The sequence below is a fragment of the Pseudophryne corroboree genome, chromosome 2, assembly GCF_028390025.1.
Source record: "Pseudophryne corroboree isolate aPseCor3 chromosome 2, aPseCor3.hap2, whole genome shotgun sequence".
Lineage (NCBI taxonomy): Eukaryota > Metazoa > Chordata > Amphibia > Anura > Myobatrachidae > Pseudophryne > Pseudophryne corroboree.
In genome coordinates, this window is record NC_086445.1 from 965,436,664 (window position 1) to 965,453,968 (window position 17,305).

The following is a 17,305-nucleotide window of genomic DNA, read 5'->3' on the forward strand; positions in this document are numbered from 1 at the left end:
AGGTATGCATCCTTGATGTCCCGAGTCACCATAAAATCTCCCCCTTTCAGGCTTGCAATGACCGCTTTTAGCGATTCCATCTTGAACTTGAACCTTTTCAGGTATATGTTCAGGGATTTTAAATTCAATATGGGTCTGACCGAACTGTCTTGTATCGGGACTACAACATGGTCGAATAATACCCCCCTCCTTGTTGAAGGAGGGGAACCTTGACCACCACCTTGTTGAAGATACAATTTGTGAATTGCAGTTAACACTGTTTCCCTCTCGTGGGGGGAAGCCGGCAGGGCCGTCAGTGAGGGGGCATCTTCTCAAAGTCCAGCTTGTATCCCTGAGACACAATATCTATTGCCCAGGGATCTAACAGGGAGCAAACCCACTTGTGGCTGAACTTACGAAGGCGTGCCCCCACCGGGCCTAGCTCCGCCTGTGGAGCCCCAGCGACATGCAGTGGATTTTTGTAGACGCCGGGGAGGACTTCTGTTCCTGGGAACTAGCTGTGTTGTGCAGCTTCTTTCCTCTGCCCCCGCCTCTGGCAGGAAAGGACGCACCTCGGACTTTGTTTCTTTATTCGAAAGGCTGCATTTGATAATGTCGTGCTTTCCTAGGCTGTGCAGGAATATAAGGCAAAATATCAGAATTACCAGCTATAGCTGTGGAGACCAGGTCCGAGAACCCTTCTCCACACAATCCTCAGCCTTCCATATGCCTCTTAAGTCGGCATCATCTGTCCATTGCATATTCTACAGGACACGTCAAGCAGAAATCGACATAGCTTTGACTCTAGGACCCAGTATACTCATGTCTCTTTGGGCATGTTTTATATATACATATCTCTTAAGACAGCATCTTTAATATATATATATATATATATATATATATATATATATATATATATAGGTGAATGTAGATAACCGGCACTCTTGGAGACTATTAAATCAATTGACACAGCACGGCAGCTTCAGTCAACGTTTCAGGAATCACTCCTTTTATCAAGACCATAAGCATACAGTACAAAACAAACATATAAATAGCTTACCTAACACCACGTGCATTCCTCACACCGCCGCTCTCCGGGACCCAGTGACGTCATCGGCGCGCGCCGGCGCCGGCGACCTGCGTCCTCCGAGGGCGGAGCTGTAGTACACAGAGCCCATCACCATGACACCCAGCTGTGAATCCCAAACAAATGCCAGACATTGTGTATAACCACTAGATCCACGGGAAACGGAGATCACAAATGCAGCAAAACAAAACAACCTGGTCTAGGCATATTAAAACAATACAATTGGATGAGGCCATTGAGCAACTGTGAACACGGAGAAAAGAAGTATATATCTATAAGGCATGCATATATCTATAAGGCATGCATACAATGACTAACTGCCCTAGTGCAGTACCGTCCTAGTATTGCTGGTACATACAATCATATTTCTACATAATGTGCAACATCAAAGTAAAAAGTGCACCATATGTAGAGCCAAAAGGACAACTAAACATGTGATTGTTAAAGAAAGCACGTATATGACAGAATGTCATTCAAGCCCAGTGGTTTGACAGTCTGCAGTAAATATATCCAGCGGGCTTCCTTCTGCAGTAGAGTTTTTCCACGGTCGCCACCTCTTTTAGATTCTGGTACTCCATCTATGATTTTATAGCGAATCGATGCTAGGCTATGATGGCAATCTTTAAAGTGGCGAGCGACTGGTTGGTCCGACCCTTTACCCTCCAGAGCAGCTCTAATGCTAGAGCGATGGAGGGCTATCCTTTCTTTGAATTGGCGAATCGTTTTGCCAATGTACAGTAGCCCACATGGGCATTTAATGTAGTATATCACATAGCGACTAGAGCACGTATATGGAGCTGTAATCATATATTTCTTGCCTGATCTGGGATGATGAAAAAACTGTCCCGTTTCCAGACTGCTGCATGTAGTACAGCCTAGGCACCTGTAGTTACCAGGTTTGCGTGTTAAAAAATGTGTGGTCATGCTCTTGTTAAAGTTGGAAATGTCGTTATGGACAATAATGTCTTTGATGTTTTTGCTCCTGCGGAATGCTGGGAGGATGGACGTAGATTGGAAAGTTGGCAGGGCTCTGTCTTTTGATATTATTGGCCACATTCGTTTAGCGGATTTGACCGTGTGTGCACTGTTAGTGCTAAAGTCCTGGGGCCAAACAATCCGATCACTGGAGTCCTTAGAGGACTTCTTACTTAATAAATCAGTCCGATTTTTGGAAAGCGCCTTCTCTTTAGCTTTTTTAAGGAGGTTCAGTTGGTAACCCCTAGCACAAAACTTGCGAATCATGATGTCCATCTGGGCACTTGCATCCATCCTGTCACTGCAGATGCGGTGGATCCTCAAAAATTGGGAGTACGGCAAACCCCACTTCATTGCTGGGGGGTGATGACTGTTGGCATGCAAGGTAGTGTTCCTGTCTGTGTCTTTGACGTAAAGTGTCGTATGTAAAGCATGATTGCGGTCCTGTGTGACGGTTACGTCAAGATAATGAATGGTATCGTAACTGGAAGTGAAGGTGAATTTGATGGAAGTGTCCAGCAGGTTCACATGGTGCATTGCACTACTGAATTCCTCAATTGAACCGGACCACAAGATGAAAATATCATCGATGTAACAATGGTAACACTTGATTTTGTTCGCCATCATGGGATTGGTCAGGAACAGGTCCTTTTCTACCTCACACATGAAAAGATTGGCCAGGCTCGGAGCTACACAAGAACCCATTGCACATCCAGACTGCTGTTGGTATAATTTACCATCGAAAATAAAGTAGTTACGTTTCAAAGTGAGCTCTAGAAGGTGAATAAAAAAAATAATGTCAGGCCCAGAATAACTTGTATTGCCAGTGATACAGCGCCTGATAGCTTCAACGCCCCGAAGATGGGGAATGTTGGTATATAAACTAACGACGTCTACTGTACACATCAAAAATTTGTCTGGCAGTGGGCTGAGTGCCTGAATATTAGTCAAAAAGGCAGTAGTGTCTTTGAGACATGTTACTTGCTCACTAACGATCGGCTGCAGAAACATATCTAAATATTTGGATATTGTATAGTAAAGTGAATCGCGTGCAGCGATAATGGGACGCCCGGGTGGGCAAATTGGGTTCTTGTGCAGCTTCGGGATAGTGTAAAGAACAGAATCTAAAAGAGGTGGCGACCGTGGAAAAACTCTACTGCAGAAGGAAGCCCGCTGGATATATTTACTGCAGACTGTCAAACCACTGGGCTTGAATGACATTCTGTCATATACGTGCTTTCTTTAACAATCACATGTTTAGTTGTCCTTTTGGCTCTACATATGGTGCACTTTTTACTTTGATGTTGCACATTATGTAGAAATATGATTGTATGTACCAGCAATACTAGGACGGTACTGCACTAGGGCAGTTAGTCATTGTATGCATGCCTTATAGATATATGCATGCCTTATAGATATATACTTCTTTTCTCCGTGTTCACAGTTGCTCAATGGCCTCATCCAATTGTATTGTTTTAATATGCCTAGACCAGGTTGTTTTGTTTTGCTGCATTTGTGATCTCCGTTTCCCGTGGACCTAGTGGTTATACACAATGTCTGGCATTTGTTTGGGATTCACAGCTGGGTGTCATGGTGATGGGCTCTGTGTACTACAGCTCCGCCCTCGGAGGACGCAGGTCGCCGGCGCCGGCGCGCGCCGATGACGTCACTGGGTCCCGGAGAGCGGCGGTGTGAGGAATGCACGTGGTGTTAGGTAAGCTATTTATATGTTTGTTTTGTACTGTATGCTTATGGTCTTGATAAAAGGAGTGATTCCTGAAACGTTGACTGAAGCTGCCGTGCTGTGTCAATTGATTTAATAGTCTCCAAGAGTGCCGGTTATCTACATTCACCTACATTGGCTACCCGCAGACAGGGCACCGGAGCAAGTTGTTTTCATTCATTACACAGGAGTGCCGAGTACTACCTTTTGTTCCATACATATATATATATATATATATATATACATACTAGGGTCTCAATCTCTGCTGATAAGGTACCTGTCCACGCTGCCACAGCGCTATAAACCCATGCCGACACAATCGCCGGTCTGAGTAGTGTACCAGAATGTGCACGCTATCTGCAGGATCCCTGAGAATAGCTGTTACGTCAGGGCTACCTTTTGGGCAAACGTGACACCCTAGGGGAAGATTCCCATCATATCCTGGCCCTAGTGGGGAAAGGATACTGGCTGAGAATTCTTTGTGGGAAGCTGCAGCTTCTTGTCTGGAGATTCCCGCTCTTTTTCATCATGAGAGGAGGGAAATTTACCTCAGCTTTCTTCCCCTTAAACATGTGTACCCTTGTGTCAGGGACAGATGAGTCATCAGTGATATGCAAATCATCTTTTATTACAATAATCATATATTGAATACTTTTCTGCCATTTTGGCTGTAACTTTGCATTATCGTAGTCGACACTGGAGTCAAACTCCATGTCGATATCAGTGTCTATTATTTTGGATAGTGAGCATTGAGAGACTCTAAAGGTCTCTGCGACATAGGGATAGACATGGGTAGATTTCCTGTCTGTTCTCTAATCTTTTGTGCAATAAATTCACCTTAGCACTTAATTACACATATCCAAACAGGTGTCGGCGTTGTCAACGGAGACACCCTCTCACACACATATTTGCTCCATCTCCTCCTTAGGGGAGCCTTTTACCTCAGACATGTCGACACACGCGTACCGACACACCACACACTCAGGGAATGCTCATCTGAAGACAATTCCCCCATAAGGCCCTTTGGAGAGACAGAGAGAGAGTATGCCAACACACACCCCAGCGCTATTAACCCAGGAATAACACAGTAACTTAATGTTAACCCAGTAGCTGCTGTTTATATTGATTTTTGCGCCTAATGCCCCCCCTCTCTTTTTACCCTCTTCTACTGTGTAACTGCAGGGGAGAGACTGGGGAGCTTCCTCTCAGCGGTGCTGTGGAGAAAAAACATGGCGCTGGTGAGTGCTGAGGAAGAAGCCCCGCCCCCTCGACGGCGGGCTTCTGTCCCGCTTTCATGTACAATTTTGGCGGGGGCTCATACATATATACAGTGCCCAACTGTGTATTGGCCCTCATTCCGAGTTGTTCGCTCGGTATTTTTCATCGCATCGCAGTGAAAATCCGCTTAGTACGCATGCGCAATGTTCGCACTGCGACTGCGCCAAGTAACTTTACTATGAAGAAAGTATTTTTACTCACGGCTTTTTCTTCGCTCCGGCGATCGTAATGTGATTGACAGGAAATGGGTGTTACTGGGCGGAAACACGGCGTTTCAGGGGCGTGTGGCTGAAAACGCTACCGTTTCCGGAAAAAACGCAGGAGTGGCCGGAGAAACGGTGGGAGTGCCTGGGCGAACGCTGGGAGTGTTTGTGACGTCAACCAGGAACGACAAGCACTGAAATGATCGCACAGGCAGAGTAAGTCTGGAGCTACTCTGAAACTGCTAAGTAGTTAGTAATCGCATTATTGCGAATACATCGGTCGCAATTTTAAGAAGCTAAGATTCACTCCCAGTAGGCGGCGGCTTAGCGTGTGTAACTCTGCTAAAATCGCCTTGCGACCGATCAACTCGGAATGAGGGCCATTATGCAAACTTTTGCCAAAGAGGTCTCTAATTGCTGCCCAGGGCGCCCCCCCCCCCTGCGCCCTGCACCCTTACAGTGACCGGAGTATGTGGGTGTAGTGTGGGAGCAATGGCGCACAGCTGCAGTGCTGTGCGCTACCTCATATGGAGACTGGAGTCTTCTGCCGCCGATTTCGAAGTCTTCTTGCTTCTGTCACCGGCTTCTGTCTTCCGGCTCTGCGAGGGGGACGGCGGCGCGGCTCCGGGATCGGACGACCAAGGGTGCGATCCTGTGTACGATCCCTCTGGAGCTAATGGTGTCCAGTAGCCTAAGAAGCAGGACCTATCTTCAGTGAGTAGGGCTGCTTCTCTCCCTTCAGTCCCACATAGCAGAGAGTCTGTTGCCAGCAGATCTCTCTGAAAATAAAAAAACCTAACAAAATACTTTCTTTTTGGCAAGCTCAGGAGAGCTCACTAAGTAGCACCCAGCTCGTCCGGGCACTGATTCAAACGGAGGTCTGGAGGAGGGACATAGAGGGAGGAGCCAGAGCACACCAGTATCCAAATTCTTTCTTAAAGTGCCCTGTCTCCTGCGGAGCCCGTCTATTCCCCATGGTCCTTACGGAGTCCCCAGCATCCACTAGGACGTTAGAGAAAAACAATTATCCATTAATAACTACCTGTTAATTTTTTGTTATATCTTATGTATATTAATCAGTGTTGATCACCATGAACAAGGTTGGGCTGGCCCACGGGGATACAGCGGCTACCACCTCGTGCTCCGCGCCCCCCACCCACAGTTCAATATACTTACCAGTCCAATGAGCCTGTCATCACTTCTCCTGCAGGGCTGCAATGCGCCGGATCCTGGGTGCTGCTGTGACCCCAGGTGCTGTAAAGTGAGCTGCCATTTTTGCAGCATCACTTTACTGCTCCAGGGTCACAGGGCAGCACATGGAGGATCCGGCGCCCAGCAGCCTGTACCGGAGCACTGATTACCGGCTCCTGGACTGGTAAGTATGTTTAGTTTTTTTTCCTTTTTGTTTTTGTTTTAAACAGTGATCAGCTTGTGTGTCCACGTAGCTGATCACCAGAGGCCGGTCCCCGCTAGGCTTTCTCTGCCAGGACTAGTCCAATTACTGGACATTAAAACATAATCTCTCTGTATAGTCCATGTGCTGTACATGTCATTTTTACACATCCCCCCCATGCCCCCCCCACCCTCCCAGGGAAATGCATCTTATACGTAAATGCAATAGGAAATGCAATAAGACGCACAAACAAATCCTGCCGATTACAGTGATATTCGGCATGCATATATTCTGTGTATAATTGCAGCTGTATCTGCATACAAAATGTTATGCTACAGTGTTTTCCTGCCAAACACTGAAAAATAATTTGGCATGCCGATACAGCTGCAAGTACTCATATAATTTTAATCAGCAGGATCTGCTTGTGCGTCCTGGAGGACTTGGGTTTATATAGGGTGTATGTTGCTTCAATCATGGGACTTTGGGTGCCAATGGGTGACTCTCCTATGCTGTGCAACTGTTATACTGTTAGACGCTTTCCAGTTGGTCTGAAAAATCGGACGTTTCCTGGTCTAAAAATCCGGTGAGAAATCGGATCCGATTTGCATTGGGAACCTAAAAGACGCACACCATTACATTGGCCGAGCCGAGTTCCGGGAAAAAGTCGAACATTATAATGTCCAAGTTTGTCCGACTTTTTCCCGGACTCTAAACATGGCTCCCATTACATCCCAGCCCATGTCTCCGAGGCGGTGTAGCAGTGTCTAATATGTAGGGTTCTTTTCCCAGGGATATCTGGATGATAGGTCGACAGTTAAAAAGGTCGACAGTCAGTAGCTCAACACCAAACGGTCGACATGCATATTGCCAACATTGTCAAAAGGTCGACAAGTTTATATGGTCGACCTGACAATGGTTGACACAGCGTATGGTCGACATGAGGGTTTTTTTATTGTTTTTTCAACTCTTTCATACTTTACCATCCACGCCGACTACGATTGGGAATAGTAACCTTGACTGAAGCGTGGCGAGCGAATCGGTACACTAATTGGGGTTCCACGTGCTGCAAGGTAAAATTTTACACCAAAAAATGAAAGACTCACATGTCGACCATTTCCGCTTCGACATGTGAGTGTTGACCGATTAGACCATAAGCGCTCAGGGATATACCATCACAGCACCTTTGCTAGTATCAGTTTTCATTCTCATAACTGGAAACAGGACAAATCAGTGAAATCATTTCAGAAATTAATAAAAATAAATGTCTGAAGACTTGTCCAGGGGCATGGAAGCTACTGTAAATCTTGTATCACTGTAAGGGGTCAATCCAATTAGCCGCGATATTCATCGTGGCAGCGGCCGCACTTTACGGTGGCCTGAATTTGCACAGAAGACACAGAAGAGCTCGCCACCCCACAGAGGTCCGATCAATTTTGTGCGAATTGTCACAAAGGGTGCGAGATCGGATGACATGTCCGGCGTTAAATCGCTGCGGCACCGGCACATTGCACCATTCACAGCTAATTGGATTGAAATGTATTGTCTGTGCTGATGTCTATGGGGATCATTCCGAGTTGATCGCTCGCTAGTTATTTTTTGCAGCGCTGCGATCAGATAGTCGCCGCCTATTGGGGAGTGTATTTTCGCTTTGCAAAGGTGCGATCGCCTGTGCAGCCGAGCGGTACAAAAACAGTTTGTGCAGTTTCTGAGTAGGTCTGAACTTACTCAGCCGCTGCGATCACTTCAGCCTGTCCGGGGCCGGAATTGACGTCAGACACCCGCCCTGCAAACGCTTGGACACGCCTGCGTTTTTCCAAACACTCCCTGAAAACGGTCAGTTGACACCCACAAACGCCCTCTTCCGGTCAATCTCCTTGTGATCGACTGTGCGAATGGATTCTTCATTGCCCAGCAACGACACGCCTGCGCATTGCGGGGCATACGTACGACACGCCTGCGCATTGCGGGGCATACGTACGACACGCCTGTGCATTGCGGGGCATACGCATGCTCAGTTTTGCCGAGTTTGGACCTGACGCAGCGCTGCAAATAATAGCTAGCGCGCGATCAGGTCGGAATGACCCCCTCAGTCCCTTGTGATCGTTCCTTTGTGCTCTGTTATGGTTATATATGCACTTTAGAGTTTATAATATATTATGAACTGTATCATTTAGTTTAGCTTATTGCATCATATTTAATTTATTTTTCAATCTCCCACGGTCGTGTGTGGGGAGACAGGAAGCGTAAAGAACAGATTGCATCAGCACCCTCATCCACTGCTGTGACACAATAGCTTAATCGTGCAGTGTGGGGGAGGCTCACAGCCCTGGTGACAAGATTCACAATCAAAGTGTCAAGGCCCCACCATCTGAAGGATGTGAATTTTGGTCCTGGAGGGCAGCCTACTCTGCTGGGAGTACTCCCAGAAATTTGTGAGCCTCCTACACCATACTTGCTGGGAATAATTTGCGAGTTGCAAGCAGTCACGGGATTTAGGAGATTTGGCTAATAGATTTACAGCTGCAATAATTTAAAAGGTGAAATCGACCTGGTTTTACATTTTAAAATATTGTCGCTTTAAATCAATGGACTAACTCTGGAAAATCTTACGGCTGCCTCCTATTTCATTTGTCATTCTGACTTGAAATCCAGAGGGGGGCCAGCCAGGTGGAAGGTGCAGGAGCAGGCATGGTGCCATGATCATGTCTTCTTGGCCCATCTCTGCTTTGAGGCATTGCAAAGAGGGTGGGACCACAATGACGCGTTTCAGTGGTGGTGGGATCAGAATGATGCGTTTCAGTGTGATTCCTATCATCAGTGCCCCGGACCAGCCAGAAGAAGCTAGCTGACTCTCTTGGGAGTCTGGGAGAGCACCCCAAATTTGAAAGTCTCCTGGATATTCCAAGAGAGTAGATAGGTACACTCCCAAATACTTCAGCAGAATGGCAAAATAGTAATTGTATTTTGACTCAGCATTCTAATAAAGTACAGGTAATTCAACGAACTGGACCATCTAGTCTCTAGTGACAAATTGGCAAATAACCGATTAGCTAAACTTTTAATAGATCAGGGAATGGAATAAAAAAAAAATCTGCGCCATGGTGCACTTATCACTGCATTAAACTAGGGCTGTCATCAGGGCCAATGTTAGGGTGTTCGGCGCCCCCCTGCAAACTAGAAATTTGCAGCCTCCCATACCTTACAAAAGGACAGCGCGCATCAAAGAAGGCATGTGGTCTCACAAGGAAGTGGCGTGGCCACACAATAGTACCCCCATTTAAAACGCCCCCAGTAGTGGCGCTGCTTACACATAATGCCCCAGTAGTAGCACAGCTTACACATAACGCTCCAGTAGTAGCGCTGCTTACACATAATGACCCCAGTAGTAGCTCCACTTACACATAACGCCCCAGTAGTAGTGCCGCTTACACATAATGCCCCAGTAGTGGCGCTGCTTACACATAATGCCCCAGTTGTAGTACAGCTTACACATAACGCTCCAGTAGTAGCGCTGCTTACACATAATGTCCCCGGTAGTAGCGCCGCTTACACCTAGTGCATCAGTAGTAGCGCAGCTTACACGTAACGCGCCAGTAGTAGGGCAGCTTACACATAACGCCCCAGTAGTAGTGCTGCTTACACGTAATGCCCTAGTAGAATCGCAGCTTACACGTAACACCCCAGAAGTAGCGCCGCTTACACATAACGCCCACAGAAGTGCAGTTTATTCACATCCCCCTGCCCCGCACACATACATAAATACACACACACACACACACACACACACACACACACACACACACAAACACAGACTTAGTCACTCTCCCTTTACATACTTATCGCAGTCTGGCTGGTAGGATCTGGAGCAGCACTTCCTCCTCTGTGGCACTGCAGTCTGCTGGTCCTGTGTAGCCCTGCCCCCTCTGTCCTTGTAGCCCCACCCCTCCATCCATGTATCTCCGCCCCCTTTTCATCCTATCACTTGATCAGTCACTGCCACTGTCACAGGAGGGGGAGAGGAGGCTTTAAGCTGCTGGTGCCGTTGCTTGTCATACAGTGACAGACACAGCAGCCGGCAGCAGCAGGGGGGACAGGCCGGCGCAGGAGCGGGGATGCAGAGCAGGGAGAGTGCCTCTCTAGCCTGGCGCTTACTGCTCTGCATCCCTTTGCTGAGCGGGTAGCGTCGGGCCTGGCTGTCACGAAAACAGCGTATCACTGCACAGTCCAGCACTATCACAAAGCGGGTGACCGGCGGCTGCTCCTACCTGTGTTGAAGAGGGGGGCTGTCGCTGCCGCTCCTTGGTCCGCTGGAGGAGGAAGAGAGCCCCTGCTGCAGCCACCACAGGCCGGGTCCTGGCACTTGCATAATTAAGCTGACCGGAGCCAGGAACGACGCACAAGCGGCGGCTTGACTGTGCTTGTGCAAAACCGTGGCTTCTATGGGCTGCATCGGGTGCAGCTCATAGGAGCTGGCTAGGGAAGCCAGTTTTCTGTCTACTGCAGCCCGGTCTGGCAGTCCCGGAGGGAGGAAATACCTACCAATGGGACTGCCTGCAGTGTCTGTGACTGGCAGGCAGGACTTCCAATAGGAAATCACTGCCAGTCACAGTGAAGCCAGTGCAGGCTCATGGACTGCACTGGCTTCACTGACGCTGAGCAAGGTGGCAGATTTTACCGGGGGGCTGCAGTCCTGCAGCCCATAGGTAAAAACTGCCACTGGCGGTGACTGCTGCCATTAGTCTGACTAACAAAATCTAAAGGAAATGTGCTAAATACAAATATGCATCATGGTTAGAAAAGCTTTTACAATTGTTCCGTTTCTAAGCTAAGAGTTACCTCTTGTCCTGAACGTGCTCCAGGCGGCATTCATCTCTCAATGACCTTTTGCTAAAAACTGATAACATACAAGTTCACCGCATGTCTCTCGTTCCCCCCCCCATCCTCTCGCCAGATACAGTAATTGCCATCTCTGCCACCACTGTAACATTTTCTTCCCAGCATTTATTATGATTAGTCTGAAGACCTAGGACCAGTAACTAATAACACGGACATCGTGACGCTGCTACACTTTTACTAAAAAAATTACCCATGACCTGATTTTGCTATACGCATTTATTTAAATTACTTTCTGAAATTCACTACTTCACTTAATCTGCTGCTTATTAAATCTGACACAAAGTGAAGCTGTGTACATTAGGGGTCATTCCGAGTTGATCGCTTGCTGCCAATTTTTGCAGCGCAGCGATCAGTTAAAAAAAACTGCAAAACTGAGCATGCGTATGTACCGCAATGCGCACGCGCGTCGTACGGGTACAAACAGCATCGTTGTGTGCAATGCTTCTAGCGAAGAATCCATTCGCACAACCGATCGCAAGGAGATTGACAGGAAGAGGGCATTTATGGGTGTCAATTGACCGTTTTCTGGGAGTGGTAGAGAAAACTCAGGCGTGTCCAGGCATTTGCAGGGCGGGCGTCTGACGTCAATTCCGGGACCGGACAAGCTGTAGGGATCGCATGGGCTGAGTAAGTTGACCATGCCTAACGCGGAAAGCAGATCCACCTAATCTCACTTATCTCTCTCTTTTTTCTTCCTCCTCTTTCCAGCTTCTCTCCATCATTTCCCACTGATACTTTTTTCGTATATAGGTGCACTCTCATTGGCGTACTGATCATACTATTCTCTACTATCATACCACGCTGCCATCGCCCGATCTCGTCCGATCTTGGAAGCTAAACAGCGTTGGGCCGGGTTAGTATCAGGAAAGGAGACTACCTGTGAATACCTGGTGTTGTAGATCAGGAATTTCTTTCCTCTCTGTATGAGAAGAACACGCCAACAGTAGTATCACCACTTTTTCTTTCCTATATTCTCTTATCCAGCCAGTGGATTTTCAATGCAGATTAATGTATTCTTTCTATTCATAATCATGATATTTATCGAATGACTCAGGTGCTAGAGTCTGGTGACCGTCAAACAACTATATATCTACTTAATTTAAGTGATTATAGTTGAAAATTTACATATGAACGCCTTTTCCACTCCTCGGTCCTATCAATACAGTTATCTGTACTGGTCAGGGGAACAGGTGGTATGACAATTTCGTGTCTACAAACCTTTCCAATCATTCTCTATATGAAGAGACCAGAACATTTTAACATTTTTCTTTATTTTTTGGATCATTTAGATGGGTAAAATGTGTTTTCATTATTACTAATAAAAGTTATGTTTTAGCATTCTTTGTTATTTCTCATACATCATAGGAATTTTCTTTCCTGTATAGAGTGCGCCCACACAAGAGCCTTCTCTTTCTCCCTTGTTAGTCTAAGTTCAGAGCTACTTAGAAACGGCAAAAAACTTTTTTGTACCGCTCGGCTGCACATGCGATTGCACCCTTGCAAAGTGAAAATACACTCCCCAATGGGCGACGACTATGCGTTTGCGTGGCTGCAAAAATTAGCTAGCAAGCGATCAACTCGGAATGAGGACCTTTGTACCTGATATTCATACACAGCAACCAGCAATTCCATTCAGGGATGGGCTTCAGCAACGTTACTCTTTTGTTAGTCTACCATCACTTTCAACAAAAATGAAGTGTTTCTGGCGTATTAAACATATAGATATAGGGGGAGCTACAGGGCCGGATCTAGACCTTGTGGCACCCAGGGTGAAAAAATTGGGGCATGGCTTCATGAAGAAGGGGCATGGTCAGTTATGCCCCCTGTAGCTGTGCCCTCAGTAATTGTGCCCCCTGTAGCTATGCCCACAGTAGTATTGCCCCCAGTACTGTGCCCCCTGTAGAGTTGTGCCCCCAGTAGTATTGCCCCCAGTACTGTGCCCCCTTTAGAGTTATGCCCCCCTGTAGAGTTGTGCCCCCAGTAGTATAGCCCCCAGTACTGTGCCCCCTGTAGAGTTGTGTCCCCTAGTTGCGCCGCTTACAAAAAAAATAAAAAAATAAAATAAAAATAAATACTCACAATCCCCACTCCTGCTACCCGACCGCTGCTGCCCTCCCTCTCTGACCGCCGTCGCCGCTCCACGGATCTATGGGAGAGACGTCATGACGTCTCTCCCATAGCACAGCATAGACACTAGAGGTCAATTATGACCTCTAGCGTCTATGTGCCGCTCCCACAATGCAGTGCGGTGCGCAATGACTTTGCGCACCGCACCGGGCATCTACACAGCATCGGGCGGCACCAGTAGCGGATCTTGCCACGGCGGCGGCGCGCCCACCGGAAGGTGGTGCCCCAGGCAACGATCCTGCTTGCCCGTAGCAAAATCCGCTACTGGGGAGATATATAAAACCCAAGAAGTGAAGAGCTGCCTTATTATAGAATGTACAGGTACTTGACTATTGCTAGTCAGAAGCTGATTGCTATGGTTAACTTCCAGGAACGGATTTAGGGGTCAGACCACCCCATGGCACATTATTGGCCGCCGCCGCCCCCGTTCCCCACCCCTTTCATCACATCACTGTCCCTTTCATTTTGGGGGCCAGTCCGGATGCCTCGAGACCACCAAAGCAGCCCCAACCTCACCCCACTACCAGCTCCTGGACCACAGTTTGATGCCCATTGTCCCACTCCTGTCAGTTGCAAAATAAAATATTGTAATGACAAAAAAAAAGAAACACCTGGCCTCATCAGCCTAGAGTGCTGCCCCCAGCAAGTGCTGGCCCTAGGCACTTGCCTCATGTGCCTTGTGGGAAAGCCACCACTGGTAACTTCCTTACTTGTCCTCTTCTTCACTCTTTAGAAGGTTTGATACATTTCCCCCATAGTATGCTAGGAGTCATGGACGAAGGACCCATTGTCTAGATTTATATTCAGAAGATCAACTTGGCTTTTCTTTGATGTTTCTTGGTAGCGTTCCTGGTCCTAACCCATTTCTCCCAACATTTAGACATGCGAACTTAGGGTAAAATAAGCACCCAATCCACCAAACCCCTCCTGGATGCATCTAGAAATGCCCACTTCTTTTCGAAGGTATACAAATCAGGACTGTCCCATAATAATTGGGATGTATGCTAACCCGTAGGGTATCCGGATGATAGATCTGCACTGTCGAGATAGACATGTCAATAGGTCAACACCATATAGTTGACATGCATCAGATCCACATTGTCATAAGTGTGACTGGTAAAAGGTAGGCAGTGCTTAAGGTCGACAGGAACAAAAGGTCAACAGGTTCAAAAGTTTGACATGACAATGATCGACACACATGTTCGACACAAGTGTTTTTGGGTTTTTTTCACATATTTTTCTACTTGATTTACCATCCACGTGGACTGCGATTAGGAATAGTAACCTGTGCAACGGGAGCAGAGCGAGGAGCCCTGCCCAAAGTGTGGCTAGCGAAGCGAGCACTCGTGGATCTATGTTTACTATAATTTTGGTCACATATCATGAAACATAGAAAATGACACACACAAAAACTTGTGGCGACCTTTTCTGTGTCGACCATTTCCATGTCAACCTTTTAACCCTATTGACTTTTTGCACCTGTCAACCTTTTTTAGTGCCTATCTTTTGACCCTGTCAACCTTTTGACCCTGTCGACCTAATGAGTGTCGACCATTTGAGGTCAACCTGATGACCGTCAATCTAATTACTGTAGATCTGCTATACCACACTCAACCCCTAGTAGTACAACGACTCTTATTCTCCCCTATGGAATTGTGTTGACTTCTCTGTGTCATTGTATCATCATTTTCTGTTTGCCCTTTGCAGTCATATTGTATATTCCAACACATTGCAGAACTTTCCTTCCTTGAAGCAAGGGCTTGTTGACAGGAGCGTTCTTTTGTAATGTTGCTTTTGCATTTTTTTCTGTGTTAAAATCTCCTAGATGGTGTACAGGACTCTAGAATGTTTTTCTATAGGCTGCACTCCCACATCCTGCAGTAACTTCCCTAATATAGAGGGCAAAGTGTTTGTTGATATAAATCGTACTGGTGCATGTCAACATTGTGTGGGATTGTGCCAGCCATGATGCGAAACGCGTTATATTCCTCCTGCCTTGCCATTTGGTTATCACCTCTGGGATCCTCCAGAGCAGAGGTCCATAAAATAAGCATGTATGGTTAAAGATCATGGGGGTAATTCCAAGTTGATCGCAGCAGGAATTCTGTTAGCAACTGGGCAAAATCATGTGCACTGCAGGTGTGGCAGATATAACATTTGCAGAGAGAGTTAGATTTGGGTGGGTTATTTTATTTCTGTGCAGGGTAAATACTGGCTGCTTTATTTTTACACTGCAAATTAGATTGCAGATTGAACTCACCACACCCAAATCTAACTCTCTCTGCACATGTTATATCTGCCTCCCCTGCAGTGCACATGGTTTTGCCCAGTTGCTAACAGAATTTCTGCTGCGATCAACTCAGAATTACCCCCCATGTGTGGATTGTATTTGCAGTTGGTCTGTATTGTGCGTTTTTCCATGCTGCGTTGTGTTTACAATAGAGAGACATTGTTGTCAATAGAGGTGAGAAACGCGCAGATTAATTTTAAATTACAGTCTTAAAATGTCACACTCAATCAAAGAACATCCAAAAATACAGCGATGGTTTTGACATTTAATATTTTAAAAAAAAAAGCGACATTAAATATACTACTTTTTTTTAAATGCTCATGTAAGAGCATTTAAGCAAGTTTTAATGCATGCATAATACTTAGAATAAGAATCACAGAAAACTTCACTTGTATCAGCTCTGTTGTGATCAACAGCACTTTTTGGATACAGGGGGATTTTCGTTATTTAACTATAGATCCACTTTATTTTAGTCTAGACATTAAACTTCTAACTTAATATTATTGGAAGCACTGAAACCACAGCCTGAATCTAATATCTTGTTTTTAATTCTCTTGTATTAATTCACTTATATACTCCTCGTGTCATGTCTATCTAATTTTCTCATTGTATTATAACTTACTTAAATCCATTATATTACTTATATAAGCCATTGTAGAGTGTCAAAATAGTGAGAGAAATATGGTAATTACCAGTTAACGGGAAGCATTCGATATCCCGGCTGTCGGAATCCCGGCGCTCAGCATACCGGCGCCGGGATCCCGACCGCCAGTATACCGATAACTATTCTACCTTGTGGAATATCCACGGCACCCCTGGAGGGAGAATAAATAGCGTGGCGTGTGTATTGCGCCACCGTGCCCACAAGGGACTCTTTTGTGCTCACCCCGCTGCCGTCATTCCGGCGGTTGGGATCCCGACTCCGGTACGCTGGGCGCCGGGATCCTGACAGCCGGGATATCGTAGTAGACCTCCAGTTAACAGCTACTTATAATTTTTACCATGAATTAACTTTTCACAAAGATAAACTGTAGTTTAAGTTAAGAAATATGGGGGCAGATATATTAACCTGGAGAAGCCATAAGGAAGTGATAAACCAGTGATATGTGCAAGATGATAAAGGCACCAGCCAATCAGCTCCAATATGTAAATTAACAGTTAGGATGTGATTGGCTGCTAACTTTTTCACCTTGCACATATCACTGGTTTATCACTTCCTTATGCCTTCTCCAGGTTAATACATCTGCCCCATAGTTCTTTTTCTGCTCTGAATTCACAGAATCTTTGATAATCATATGATTAAGGATCTGTAATAAAGATTAGACACAGTTGTAAGATTTAAGTTAATTTGTGT

The 17,305-nt window shown here is 46.2% G+C and overlaps 1 long non-coding RNA gene and 1 pseudogene across 1 annotated transcript in view; both read left to right on the top strand.

Moving 5' to 3' along the window:
- Nucleotides 1-17,305, top strand: part of LOC135050156 (uncharacterized) — an 876,439-nt gene that overhangs the window by 545,716 nt on the left and 313,418 nt on the right. The gene's annotated exons all lie outside the window — the stretch shown is intronic.
- On the top strand, nucleotides 12,318-12,436 carry LOC135052780 (5S ribosomal RNA; annotated as a pseudogene).